General features: G+C 32.9%; 1 protein-coding gene across 5 annotated transcripts in view; it reads left to right on the top strand.

Annotated features, from left to right (window-relative positions):
- The window catches only part of LOC134848540 (uncharacterized), a 35740-nt gene that overhangs the window by 8442 nt on the left and 13711 nt on the right, over positions 1 to 13587 (top strand). Inside the window, exon 1 of one of the 5 annotated variants that reach the window (XM_063866048.1) lies at positions 2652 to 3005. The exons of 2 other annotated variants lie outside the window; for them this stretch is intronic. The gene's annotated coding sequence lies outside the window, so the exon portion shown is untranslated. Of the gene's footprint in view, positions 1 to 2651; positions 3006 to 3103; positions 3121 to 8502; positions 9195 to 13587 lie in introns of those variants that run through there. 2 more of the 5 variants (XM_063866049.1, XM_063866045.1) reach the window with 2 other exon arrangements.

The raw sequence follows: 13587 nt of genomic DNA, 5'->3' as shown, positions 1-13587 counted from the left end.
ACATTCAATTAAATGAAGCAATAGTTTGCTTCTTTCATAACGAAACTCTTGAAATACAAAATTTGTTCCAATTCGGTGGCGTCAGTGACAATTTAGAAATTTTGCATATTTCTGCCTTTTCTATATTCGGCCAATATTATTACTCATTCCCTAAAAATATTTACTTTCTTTCCAAATTTTAGGTTACTGAAATCTGATTGGCTGATTTTCAATTTCGCGCATTCGGTCCTTCGCGTATGAGAGATTCCACCGTTGGCTTGCACTGATAGATGGCAATAAAATTTGCTGAATTTCCTGGAAATTAAGTTTTAAAAAAATTTTTGGTTAAAGTTAGTGTAAAATGGCTATATTTTCATTTCATAAAACTGAATTTAGGGTGGTTATTCACAACTACCAAAATGATTAATCAGTCCCATTTGTACCAAAATAAAAAATCATTTGTGTTACTACCAAAAATATTCAATTGGCCAAAGACTACTTAGCCGACTATTTTAAGCTCTTGGTTTAAGGTCGCCGGTGGGCGCACTACGCGCGCGTCGCCGCTTTGCGGCGATAACCGGCTCTAATTTTCGTATAGAGTCCTACCCTCTGTTGGCAAGCTCGCAACATGTTGGCGTGACTGCGGCGATCACTACTCTGCTGCTTAGTTTTCTTCTGTTTGAACAGTAGAAAGTTAATGTAATAATTTGTTGGCTCACAATTCGACCAATCAGAAAACGAGTTGAATAATTTTGGTACAAATGAACGTTGGTTCAAATGGGACTTCACCGAATTTAGTACCATAATTCAGTTTATTTTCAGGAATAATTTTCTTTCAAACTTGCAAGAAAATTCAAATTTTGAAAAGAATCATGTGTAAATTATTTGCTGAATTGTGATAAAGCTTGCTTCAAAAGCGGTAGCTTGTATGATTTCACAGTTTTTTAAATTATTTTTTTTAAAGAAAATTTTCAGCGAATTTCTTGATGATGCAGTTTCAATGTCGCCCACAATATAAAAAGATTCCGGAGGCAACTTTATTTAATCATAATTAAAGCTTCTAAAACTGTTTTATGGGAAGTTACTACCAGACCCTCTTTCCCACTTGGATTTTACAGGAAACGCTGCATCACAATTTTACACTGATCTGACATTATTAAAAATTTAATTAACTCGGTTTCGTACCATTGCTATTCGCTTCCGAAATAATAAAATCCTGGGTTCTTTTTTCTGTCAGCTTCTTATAGATTGACACCTCGAAAAAAATGATTATTCGAATTATGCATGCATGCGCAATTATCGCCCAATTTCATTATCAGATAGAGAAAATGCGTGCTTTCATTAGAATCGCCTCTATTTTCAGTCAGCCTGAAGAAAAAAGACAGCTTAATCTGACGGCAAGTTGCACATGTAATGTCGAGTTCGCATACTTTGTCTGCTATTTTGGTGTTCGTTTTATAAATCTTCTGGTTGATATCAAATTGTTCTTCTGATCGATAGTTGTCATTTTATTCGTCACTTCTCATGCTATCTTATTTGAGTCCATTTTTGTTTCGAAAATGCTAAAATTTCTTTCATTAATTAGAATTGTAGTTCTAAATGAATAACTGCAGTTGGTTATTATAGTTTCACAATTGAAGAACCATGTCAAATTTATGTTCAGAACACTTTTTATTCATCTTAATATCTAAAAAATCATATCAACTTGGCTGATAATATTATCGGCTTGCTGGTGTGAACAGTTATTTGAAAAGAGTGAAATTTCATCTGTTCAGGGTCTGGTAAGACTTTTTTTTTTTTGCAAATTATGAGATTTGAACAATCAGAGATTGTTCGTCTATTTTTTGTTCACTCCCACGCAACAAATTCAAACCATTTTTTCTTTACATTTGTTTTTTGTTCTTTTCTAATTGGTAAATTAACTCTGGAATTGAATCTGAGAGGAAATAAATTGAACTGTCAGGTGATACTTTGCTGCTGCATGCAGGTAAAGAAAGTCACGTAACATCTAACATCCAAATATGCGTCGATAATTTAACTATTCTATGAAAAAAAAATCGAAAAATATATATCCCAGTTGCGACTAAAAAACAGGTCATTGAACTCATATTATATTAGTTGGAATAAAATTGTTAATTTACCCAGAAAACTTCTTTTTCCAAGTCTAAAACATCAAACACAGTTGTTTCGGAGTATCAAAAAGTGAAGTAGCTTCCTTCGGTTCTTAACTACCTGACCTCGCTTTCAGAAAAGTTTGTTCATGTGATTTTACCCTGAAAAAGTTCAACTTAATATCCTCATAAACCCCCTTTTTAACTGCTGTCAGAACCAGTAAAATATGTTTAACTTAAATTATTGTATTTATATTGAACTTAGTGTGGTAAAAAGTACCATTAGTTTTTTTTGTAATTTTTTTCCAATGCCTAAGCTATTTATGATAACGATTAATTTTTAATAACCCGAAACCTTTTCATTTAGATTGTTTTTTTTTCTGATTTTAAGCTAAATTGAAAGTGAATGACCTTTTGCGTGGCAATCCAAGCGTCACGCTGAGTTGAAAATCAAAATTCGACCAATAAAAAGAGTTGTGGTTCTGATTGCAAATAATATTAAACATTGTTTTTGTTTTCATTTACTGCAGATTGGTCAAATTTCCTTTTTTGATCTATTATTGCAAAAAAAAACAATCTGATTCAAGATTAGCTCTTTGAACCGAAACTAATCATTCGCTGGGTCCCCACGTATCTCGTGAAAAATCGATTAACTTGTTTTTCAATATACATTTTGCCATTTCGCCGAATTAAATTCTAATTTTGCGTCGCTAGCCATCATTATTTCCTGTTCAGTTTTTGCTGCATTTGTTCCCTCTGCGATTGACGTTGTTGGTGACGCAAATAGAAATGCAAGAAGAAGTATCTATTTAATCTCTTCTGTGTTAATAATGTAAATTTGGTACAAAACGTGGCTGTCTTTTCTTCTGCTTCGTCCAATTTTCTTCATATAAAACCCCATTTGGAATCAATCAGGTAATTGTACTTTTATTTCCTCCGTTTTGACATCTTTTGACGGGCAACTCTTCTCTCTCTTGTTTTTTCAACGACAGAAAATGCATTGAACATTTTTCTCGCGAATATCAATCAAGTAAGTACTGATAACTCTGAACTCAATAGACGCTATACTCTTTCTTACTTCAACTTTGAATTTAGCTGGATGATTTGAAGATTAAAAAGCTGTTTTTGAACAAAATTCGTAAGTTTTGTACAATAAGTTGAGTTAGGTGTCATTCACTATATCGAGTTGTCCTCCAGCAACCTCCAGATCAATTTTTTCAGCAGATGTGACTATTTTGCAAGCATTTAAGTGATTTTAGGCTGAATTATATTTTTCTATGGCGGTAACTTTAATGAATTTATGCTAGAATTTTAATTTTCTACGTCTCTCCTCCAGCCTCGAAGAAAGTTTACTGGGGTTCTGAATACACCAGCCGAAGTATAAACAAACTGAAATTGAGCAAAGTATATGATTACGTCTAAAATGGCATAATTCCCAATTGGCATAAACTTCACGCAACAGTTGCATTTAGGACATCGAAACAAAATTTTTCGTGAACAATATACGAAAATGGGTCAAGTTGTCAATTCAAATACTGATTGACATTTTATCTTGAAAAATTTGTAGAATTTTTTTATAATCAAAAGCGAAAAGCATAAGCTTGCGGTTATTGATAAGCTTCTTGTGGTCAATTGTCGCTTAAATTTGTTTGGAAACAATTAATTCCAAATCTTTTTCACATATTTTCATTCCTGGCAAAATTTTAGAATTCGAAATTGATAGAAAACGTTTGAATTACAACCAAAACTTGAAATTTATGCCATTTGGGAAAAGTCTCATCTTTATGCCATTTGGGAATTATGCCATTTGGGAAGGTAGCCAAGTATATATTAATTAGCCGCCTTTTGTTTTCAATTGTGTTGATTTGTGCCTAATTTTTTGTCAATGCTAAGTACTAGTTGCTAATGTTTTGTATATTCAGCTGTTAAACTACAATCATGGGTCATAGAAGTTGAAACTTTTTGATTTCAACGAGCAAATGAACGAAGTTTTTCTTCACGTTTTTATCATATGCTCTGCAACTATTAAAGATATAGTGTTCAATTTTTGCAAAATGGTAGGTGAAACAATTTGAAGAATTTATGCCTTCAAAACAATTGAGAATATTCTTTTGAGGGCGTAAATTAGCCAGTATATCATAACAAGTTTTAGCGCCGTTCTTGCTAAGGAAACATTTCCTCAAACAATGTTGGGAGTTTGAATTTTTGGGATCGAATTAATTTTTTGGACAGCCGATGAGCTTGATTACGATAAAAGACAGTCGATAAACGACAGATAATGGAATTGAACGAGTTGCAAGGTCCGGCGTCAAAAAACGTTCATATCTGTTTTGATGACAAATAAATTAAAAACTTATACCAGAAAGTTTAACAAAATTTGCTTGCAACATAACTGCTAACGAGAATCCAGTGCATAGATTGGAGAAGTGTGTTTTTTTCCAAAAAAATTGCTGCAACAGTTTTTAATGATTTATTTCGATAATCAGCGCATAGTTATTCATATTATCTGGCCGTTTTTTGACGCCGGATCTTGTAACTCTTTCAATTCTATTATTTGTGGCATAATTATTTGCGGCATAAACAGTACGCCAAGCTCATCATTTATCTAAAGAATGAATTTGATCCCAAAATTTAAAATGTTTGCATTGTTTGCGGGCATGATTCCTCAGCAAGAGCACCTCTAAAGTTAGTTATTATATACTGGCTAGTTTACGCCTGCAAAACAATTTTCTCGAATTTTGACCCAGCTAAACCCTTCCAAATAATTTCATCTATCATTTTACAAATGTTGAACCCTAAGTTTCTCATAGTTGCAAAGAAAATGACAAAAACGTGAAGAAAAAAAAATCAATCATTCGCTCGTTGAAATCAAAAAGTTACAACTTCTTTGTCCCGTGACTGCATAATCGGTTCAATTGGTTTGTTTACCTTCGTTTCCTCCTTAGTTCAATTGATTTGTATACCTCCTTACTTCGTACTTTTTCAAATGATAATTAATGATTTGATTTGCAACTCAGTTATGGACTCAATTTATTTTTCATTTAATTTTCTATCCGGAGCATTTTTTTACACTCTCAGATAACATAATTGTCAGCAAAATTTTCCCTCGAAGCTATTGTTGATGTTCGACCAACTTAAGCTAAAATCAGGGCCCATAAACGTCAAATGGAATGGAGTCATCTATCATTTCATAGCCTTTTCGTTCCAAATTTGGGCAGCAATAAGATTTTACAATTAAGAATTTTGAGTCGAAGTTTATTTCTGCCTTGTTTCGGTTCTGAGGTACATCGGTTTCAGTTAGCTGATTGATTGGCAAAACTTCATTTTATGCGTAAATTAACCATAAATATCGCAAATTACAAGTCAACAAAGAAAATCGAACTAACATAAATTTCGATATTTAAAAGAAGAAATCATTGTCATAATTTACGCAAAATGAAAACATTAGTAAATCAATTTTAAAACAGCGCCCTAATTTTTTTGAACTTTGTTTCGGACTTTTAGTTTTTTTTCTCATAGACTGTTCTTTGTTCGCCAGAAAATTCATTAGTTATGACCTTGGTTTTTCTTGCTATGAATTATTGTGAGAAAAAAATTGTCGGATTTAAAGCGATAAGTGGATGGAACTGTAGGATAAGCACGATAGATAGAAGAAGGAATGGACAGAGTAATAAGAGTTTAGACCTTAGTCAGTTTATTTTTATTTAAAATCTGTTTTTGAGAAGGTAAGTTCCATCAATATATTTAAGAGTCAATGAACGTAGTTTTTTTTTCAGGAAAAGACTTGAATTGTTTTCAGGCTCAAGTTGAGTTTTTCGCGGTTTGATATTTGAGTTTTTTAGGTTCAGTTCATTTCTTTATTAAAAGGAAGGCAAACTGCACTATTGAGCAAAAATGTTAAGTTCACCAAACGTGATCGAGTTTTAGTTCCGAGAGTGGAAATTTATTATCGAATTTCCTAGTGAAATAAAAGTTTTACCTATTGATTGAATTTTTCAAATGGGGATAATTTTATCAAGAAAGTGCAGATCAAAAATTATTCTAGAAACTCAAAAATCTTTAATACCATCTATTTTTTTCTTTGAAATTTGATTTATTCAAAAAAACAAGTCAGTTTTTTTTCACTTGCGTTCATTGACTCTTTTCCAACTGTCTTTTCGTTTGATCAGTTCTGTGGTGCATTGGTAGCTGTTTGTTTTATGTTCTCAGCCATTATCATTGCAGAAAGATTTTCATCGAAGCACTAAGTTCAAAACGTTCTATGCTTTCTTGACTGGGCTAGATTAAAGACCGAGCTGATCTGCAAGTGTCCATTGCTAAAAATCCTTTTTCGGGTGAATTTTTGGAACTTTTTTCCATTCAATATCAGGTACCACAAATAATAATTATTGTTACCATAATAAAGTGCAATCAGAAAATATTTAATATTAAAGTGCTTTCAGTCTTGATTCAAAAGAAAATTCTTGGTGTCGAGAAGAACCGGTTTGATAGTTTTGCCTTTTAGTATTAGTTTTTTAATACTTAATTACCCTTAAGGGGAATTTACAAAAAGAAAAACACAGAGAAAGAATATAAAGCGTGCAATATCACCATATAGTCCATGAACAGCTGTTCTGTAAAGTATATTTCTGGTGAGTAGTCGGCTAACAGTTGAATAGAATCATCATTAGGAAAAAAAATCAGCACCGAGTTTATCTTGCAGATCATTGTTCAACCTTGAGGCTCGGATGAAATAGGATGCCTCGCTATTTTTTTATTCTTGATCATCAGCTATGTGACACGTCCACTGCGCAGAGCTCTATTAGGAGTTAAACTTGGAACACATAATTGAATTTGATGAAGTTCTTGCCACGGCAAATGGTAACATAAACTTGAAGTCTCGCAACAGTAGAGTATACACAATTGTTAAGGTTGCTGATAGTTAACAAAAACTCTTGTAAGAAGTTTTGGATCCAAAATACCACCTGATCTTTAGTCTAATCTCGCTCGAGTACAGCGAGCGAGTAGGTGTTATATTAGGAAACGTTTTTTATACAGTCAGTTATGTCTAGAATACTAACTTTTTAAGCTTCCTTCAAGTCTATCTATCTCATCATGCCACTCACAAAATGTTACAAACTTGAAGAAAAAATTCGTGATACTTTTTATGGTTGAGATTGGAATGTTTTGATTTGCAACTTATTTCATGATTTTTCTCTTTTTAGTAACAAGACGGCTTTGAATAGAATTGAGTCCTAAATTTTTACGCTTGCTATAATCCAATCGTTTGAAGTTATGGTTTTATCTGATTGTAAATATTGAGAAAAATATCGATTTGCGGTTTTTCATCAAAGATTCTTCGGCCTGGTTTGACTTTTTCAAATTGAGTTTTTTTTATTATTAGTGTATTCGAGAATGGCTGGTTTTTGCTTGCTCTAAAAAAACGTTTGAAGGAGCTTCAGTTTGTGCTTTGCCGGCACGAAAATTTCAAACAATCTAAAACAAGGTCACTAAAATTGTTAAAGATTTTTTTTGTTTTTGGTATCTATCTCTTCTCCTAAAAACGAACTAACAAAATTTAAAAATCGTTTTCCGAATTTTTTCCAAAATTTTTTGTGGTCAGAATCTTTTCTTGCTTTTTTTTATCTTTTTTTTTCAGAATATGAAGCCTGGTAAAAGTCTCTGTGATTTTTGCAATAAGTGTACTTTGAGTTTTAGAAGGATGTTTTAATTGGCGTTTGTTATTTTTCAACTTTTTTGAGTGCATCCTTTGTGTCAATTGTGGAAAAAATTAGGAAACAAAGTGAAAAAATTAGGAAACGAAGTGACCTTATCTGGGATTAGATGAATACTTTGATGTAATCCTTCTCTCTTCAGACTGATTGACGTCTTTTGTACCAAGTTTCCTTAATATTGTTTTTTTCAATGCGCGTCATTGTATTATTCTTGATTGATGTATTGATTTCTAGCGCTACCTTTTTTGGTCAGACAAGAATATCCGATATGAATTGGATATTTGTTTTTTTTTCTTGTGCTTCCCTTGCGTCACTCGATGGTATAATGCACCGACTTTTTACCTTGTTCTCGCTCTCAGGTAAACCCCTTCGTGTTTCTTGTTCAAGGTCCGTATAGTGCTGAAAAAGCTACCCTGTAACCGTTCATTCGATTATACTTTTGTTTTTAGTGTTGATATATTGGGGCTATTGTATTTTATAGTAGAGATAAACACACTATAGATACGCAAAAGATAAGAGAAATAGAGGCGGAATAAAAATATGTATTTACCTTTTTCCATTCATAAAAGGTAAGAACCTCCAAAAAAGGAAACACCAAATCGGAATCCCCTTAGGACGAGAGAGGAACTTGCGTAATATTTGTTCCCGCGCGCCAAACTATATTGCGTAATAACCGGCACTAGATTCACAGACGCAGAAGGACAAAAACATGTAAACGGATGGCAACAAATTGATTTAATCGGGACGTCAACCAGATTTTGTTTCACCCTACGCAATTTCTTTCATCGATTCAAAAGTTGTTGCTATCTTGTTTACCTGTGAAATCATCATTCACTTCTTGTTTGTTGGTATATTAAGCACGCGGAAGTGCGCCTAGTATAAAATATTTGTTTTTTTTAAGCTCCAATCTTCAATTTTTCATTTTATTTCAATTTTTGTATACCTATTCCTCTGATGACGTTGCCATTTCCAGATATTCAATATTTCCTGTTTTTACCTCTTTTCACCTTTGATTTTAATATTCTTTAGTTCTTTTGATAACGAATTTCTTCCCACGTTGTTAATTGACGAATAAAAATTGGATATTTTAAGAATATCGTAGTGAAAGACCAAATTAAACGCATTCATCGCGTAATTCGCAGTGCTTATTTTAAGCTTTTTAGGAGCGGCAGTTTAGCTTTGAATCTTTGAAATCACAATTGGTCAGCTTATCGTTGTAAATAGAAGACGGTGTTTGAGTTTCATTTTCAGAGGATAGAGTGACCAATGTACCGCTGTGATTGACCATCACTCGTTAGTACAATTTCCTAATTTTGTTTTATAAACGCTTCATTAGCTTACTTAACATCCCTAATCGTGCCAAATCAGTTGCAATTGTCGCACCATAAAGGTAAGAATACAACGCGCAGTAGCATTTAAATTGAGTCACAAACTTCAAGGTGTTTTATTAGCCTTAAGGTACAATTTTGTGTTTTCTTGAATCAAATCCCCAAATTTTCCTGGCAAAGATTAAAATTTTACATCAGACTTATATCGTCACAGGACACAGTTTTTGCAAACTTGAGTTTTCAAGCAATGAAAAAAATTAAAACTTTTAACGTTTCTGCAGCTACAACTACTAGAGATTTTTTCAACAACTATTAGAGATTCGCGGTTGAAATTTGGCATATGATGGATGAAACTGTTAATTTGATAATAGCCAGATAAAAACTATGAAAGTTGTTTTCAAGGCATCGTGTGGCCTTTCAATTATAGGACATCAGAGAGTTGTTCTTAGTGGCAAAAAAGTCCAATAAACAGCCGAGGCAGTTAAAAACTTTGGACTTACAAGTATTCGTTGGAAGGCTAAAGATCTAAGCTAGGCCCTCATACAGGTTGCATTCTCATGAAAAAGAACTTCAACTTCTGTTTAGTTCTTTGATAGAAATTGACTGAAAATTCAGCAATTTACTTTAAAAATGCCAAAATTTGAGATAGCTTTTATTTCGTAGGTGAGCAGCTTTTTGTATTCTATTTAAGAAATGGAACATTTTTGTGGAGGTCTTCAGCTTAGATCGCAAGTTTTCCAACGAATGTTTTTAAATCGTAAGTTTCAGACTGCTCCTACTGATAACCAGGGTTTATTGGCTCTAAGAACATCTCTCTGTTACTTCTAACTAATTGCCCTTGAAAACAATAGGTTTCAATCCGGCTAGATTCTTAAATACAGTTTCATTCATCGTATGTCAAAATTTCAGCCATGAATCTCTAGTAGTTGTTGAGAAAACGGCATAAACGTGTTTGTTCGTTTTATCTCTTGAAATTAAAAATTGTGAGTTCTAGGTACGTCTGTACAAAAATTCAGCCATGAGTGTTATGTTTTTTTTGCTACCATGTGTGCTAAATGAAGAATAAATTATTTTTTTTTCTACTTTTTTTGGTCTCTAAGTTTCTTGACTCAGCTTCATATAAAAATAGACAAAGAATTTAGTTCTCCAGAATCTTGTTAATGAACAACAGAAAATCTCAAACACTATAAAAATCAAATCAATTAAAGCTGTTTTATAAAAATTATGACACCAGAGTTAAAATTTCAACTTAGGTACTTGAAGATTTATCTACAAAAGCTGAACAAAAAGCTAACGTGTTTGCTGAGGTTTTCGAAATAGTTTGAAAAATTGCAGTATGTCAAGTTAAGGATGTTTTGGAGGGTTTCAATTTACCTAATCTTTTTTGAATTACTCTATTTTTTTCTGGTACGAAAAAAACAAAAGCTGAAGTTTCAAAGGTGGTTTTGTGAAAAGAAGTTTTGAAAGTGTGGAAGGAACTATCGCTAAGGTTTTTTATGACTCAAAATCAGATAAGATAAGGATCATTTGTAGAGTGTCGATGTGCAAAATCCTGTCCAGTCGTGATTTAAATTTCAAAAAACGAAAACACTTTTTCAGTGTCGAGAAAAAACGGATCTATTTTTTCCGTTTTAATTTGACATATGATTTAACAAAACTTTCCAGATAATTTTCCGTTTCAATTAAATATATAAATTCACGAGAGACTGAACACCTCATTTCCAATGGCACTAGAAATGTTAGTATAATTTGCGTTTCACCTCTTGCTTATTACAACGTCATATTTTGTTTAATTCACTCAATTTACCATAAAATTACAGTGAATTCGTGCGGATTTTTTTTTAAATAATACATCAAATTGTTTTTGTTAGTTTTGAACGGTTTTACTCGGTCGAAATTTTTTATCGAGCTTGCACGACGGCTGTTGTCTTTGATCTTATATTTAGCTAAATTGAAATAAAGAGCTAAAGAAATATTAGTTGCTGAGGAGTCTTAAAATCCGGGCTTCTTAAAATCAGTTATTTCAAAGATTTGTTAGCATTTTTCAAAGGTCTGTGTTTAGTCTTGCTGATGAGTTTTTCGTATGCTGGTTTTTATATCATTGTAGATTTTTTCTTTTTCGAGCCTGTTTTGTTCAGTTTAGATTAGTTTCATTGATTTACTCCGTTATTGGTTTCTTTTCTTAAATCATTGTGGCCTGAAAATTCTGTGCTTCTTGCGCAGCAACTAGCTTTTCTTGTTTATGTTTGAAAATATTTGAACTTCGATACGCAATTTTGCCTCCGTTTAGTATTGCAACTCCCTGTACTGCTATGGTTTTGCTGTACCGCTAATTTTTGCTATGATAGGGGAAGGCTTGGGACTAAGATCAGAAGACATGTGCGTTTCAGTAGTAATTGGTTTGAAGGTCTAGATTTTTTGAGGTCAGTTTTTTTTCTATTTCGTGAAACAGCATGATATCCTGCTCCTATTAAAAGTCAGACATACTTACTCCAGTTCTACTTCTTTTGTCAAAGCGATTGGCGTCACGTTTTTAATGCAAGTCCATATTGTTTAAGTTAATTTTAAGCTCAAATTTTTTTTTCTCTCGATTTGACTTTTGATTTTGTTTTGCTTTTGTCTAGTTTCTTTAAGTAAAACAAGCGGAGTCTGGTGTTAAGTATTTTCGGTGAAAGTTTTCGGTCTTTTTTGTTGTTTTTGTTACGACTTTGGAAAAAAGGATGAAATATTGGTGCTCGGTGTGATTTTTCAAGTTTTCAAAGAAATTTCGGCTTATAAACCAGCTTATTTTGTATTGATTATTTATCATTTGAAAGGTAATAACATTTTGCCGTGAGCTCAAATTTTAGATAGATTTTATCTGTGATTTTTTTCTTGAGTTTATTGGGATTTGAACATCATTGCCAATTTGAGACAATAAACGTGCGATATTCATTCTGCTATTAACGCGGCGTAAGCAACGTTCTCCGGCTAAAAAATTATTCCAAATTGAAATGAGGCGAGCTATTTGGTCTTATTAATACATACCTGGACGCTAATTTCATGATTTAATATAGCCTGATGGCGAATTTGTAACTGCAATTGCAATTTGTTGAAAATTCGATCAATTTAAAAATATATGTTTCATAGACATTTCAGTTCAGTCAGAACGTTCAGGGTTTATTAGCACTTGTACGATCAGTCGGTTGTTTGTGCTTGGCGATTACGACTGTGTAATTAAATTCTATTTTTTAAGAAATTTCTCCAAGGGTTGCGATTGCTTAAATACTGAAACATAACTCATTTAGACTCATTTCTCAAAATGGCCAAAAGCGCTGAAAATGGACAGTCAAGAGTGAAAAGAAAAGTCTGAAATTCATAAATTAAAAAAAAAATTGTATTGTTGTTTTTGATTCGTTTCTGTTTTTTGCTCGGATTTGCGAAGTGCAACTTCGCTTTTGTAGCCTAATGTTTTAAGGCTTTTGTCTTTGCTTTCTCTGTATTGTTAGTTGATGAATAATTGGATAAAGCCAGCTAAGCTTCGACTGTCACAGTTTTTTTCAATGTCGAGCTTTCGAATCGGCTTGCGACCATTTCCTTAGTGAAATTTTTCTGTGGTTTAACTTTTTTGATGGAAGTATTTAAATTTTCGGGTAAAAGGATATTTTTTCATTTTCGCATCGGGAAGTTTCAGTTTTACGACTATTCAACAGATTAGTTTAGCCGACCTACTAGTTAGTTATTGTAAAGTTTAATTTGTGGTCGGCACAATTTCTAGCTATAAAATGGTCAATCTCTAGCTCTAGTCTTGGACAAAATTCGTTTTTTAAACGCTACCAACGGCAATTTTTTGTGCAATCTTCTAAGAGGCAAGTTACGACTGTTGTCATCGCTATTCCTGGGAATTGTTTCAGAATTCGAGTTTCATTTTGGTGAATTTTCTATGTGATTTATTTCCGACTTTGATTACATTCTAAAAGAATTGCATTGCATTTTCAATAAACTAGCCCAGCTGAGGTTGTGGAATTTAATGCCAAGTAAAACAAAAAATGATTAATAATTTGGTTTTTCGTCGCGTACGTTAACTGCGGAGTATCTTTTCTGGTCTGTCAATCAAGCAAATATTTAGGCGTCACATTGATTTAAATTGAATTTTTCCGTAGATGTGCTCATTATTTTTCATCCATGGTTAAAAATGCAATACATTTCAGCCTTCGGGTAGTCGAAATGAGAAGTCAGTTGTGGTTGGTTTCATTTTTTGTTCAGATAGAATTCCTTGTTTTCGGAGAACATACCAAGTGAGGGTTGCAGTATCCTTTTTGTGGTCGTATTTTGGATAAGTTCACCTCAGGTTTTATTTCTTCGCCTGTTATAATTTTTGCTCCTGCTTTGATTAATCAGTTTGAAATTTTCATTCAAGCTTTTGCCCTTCTAAAGCTTCGTCCTTCCCCTTTCCCTTTTCCTGTAATGAAGTCT

Source organism: Symsagittifera roscoffensis, chromosome 6 (assembly GCF_963678635.1).
Source record: "Symsagittifera roscoffensis chromosome 6, txSymRosc1.1, whole genome shotgun sequence".
Taxonomy (NCBI): Eukaryota; Metazoa; Xenacoelomorpha; order Acoela; family Convolutidae; genus Symsagittifera; species Symsagittifera roscoffensis.
This window is presented reverse-complemented; position numbering and strand designations above follow the sequence as displayed.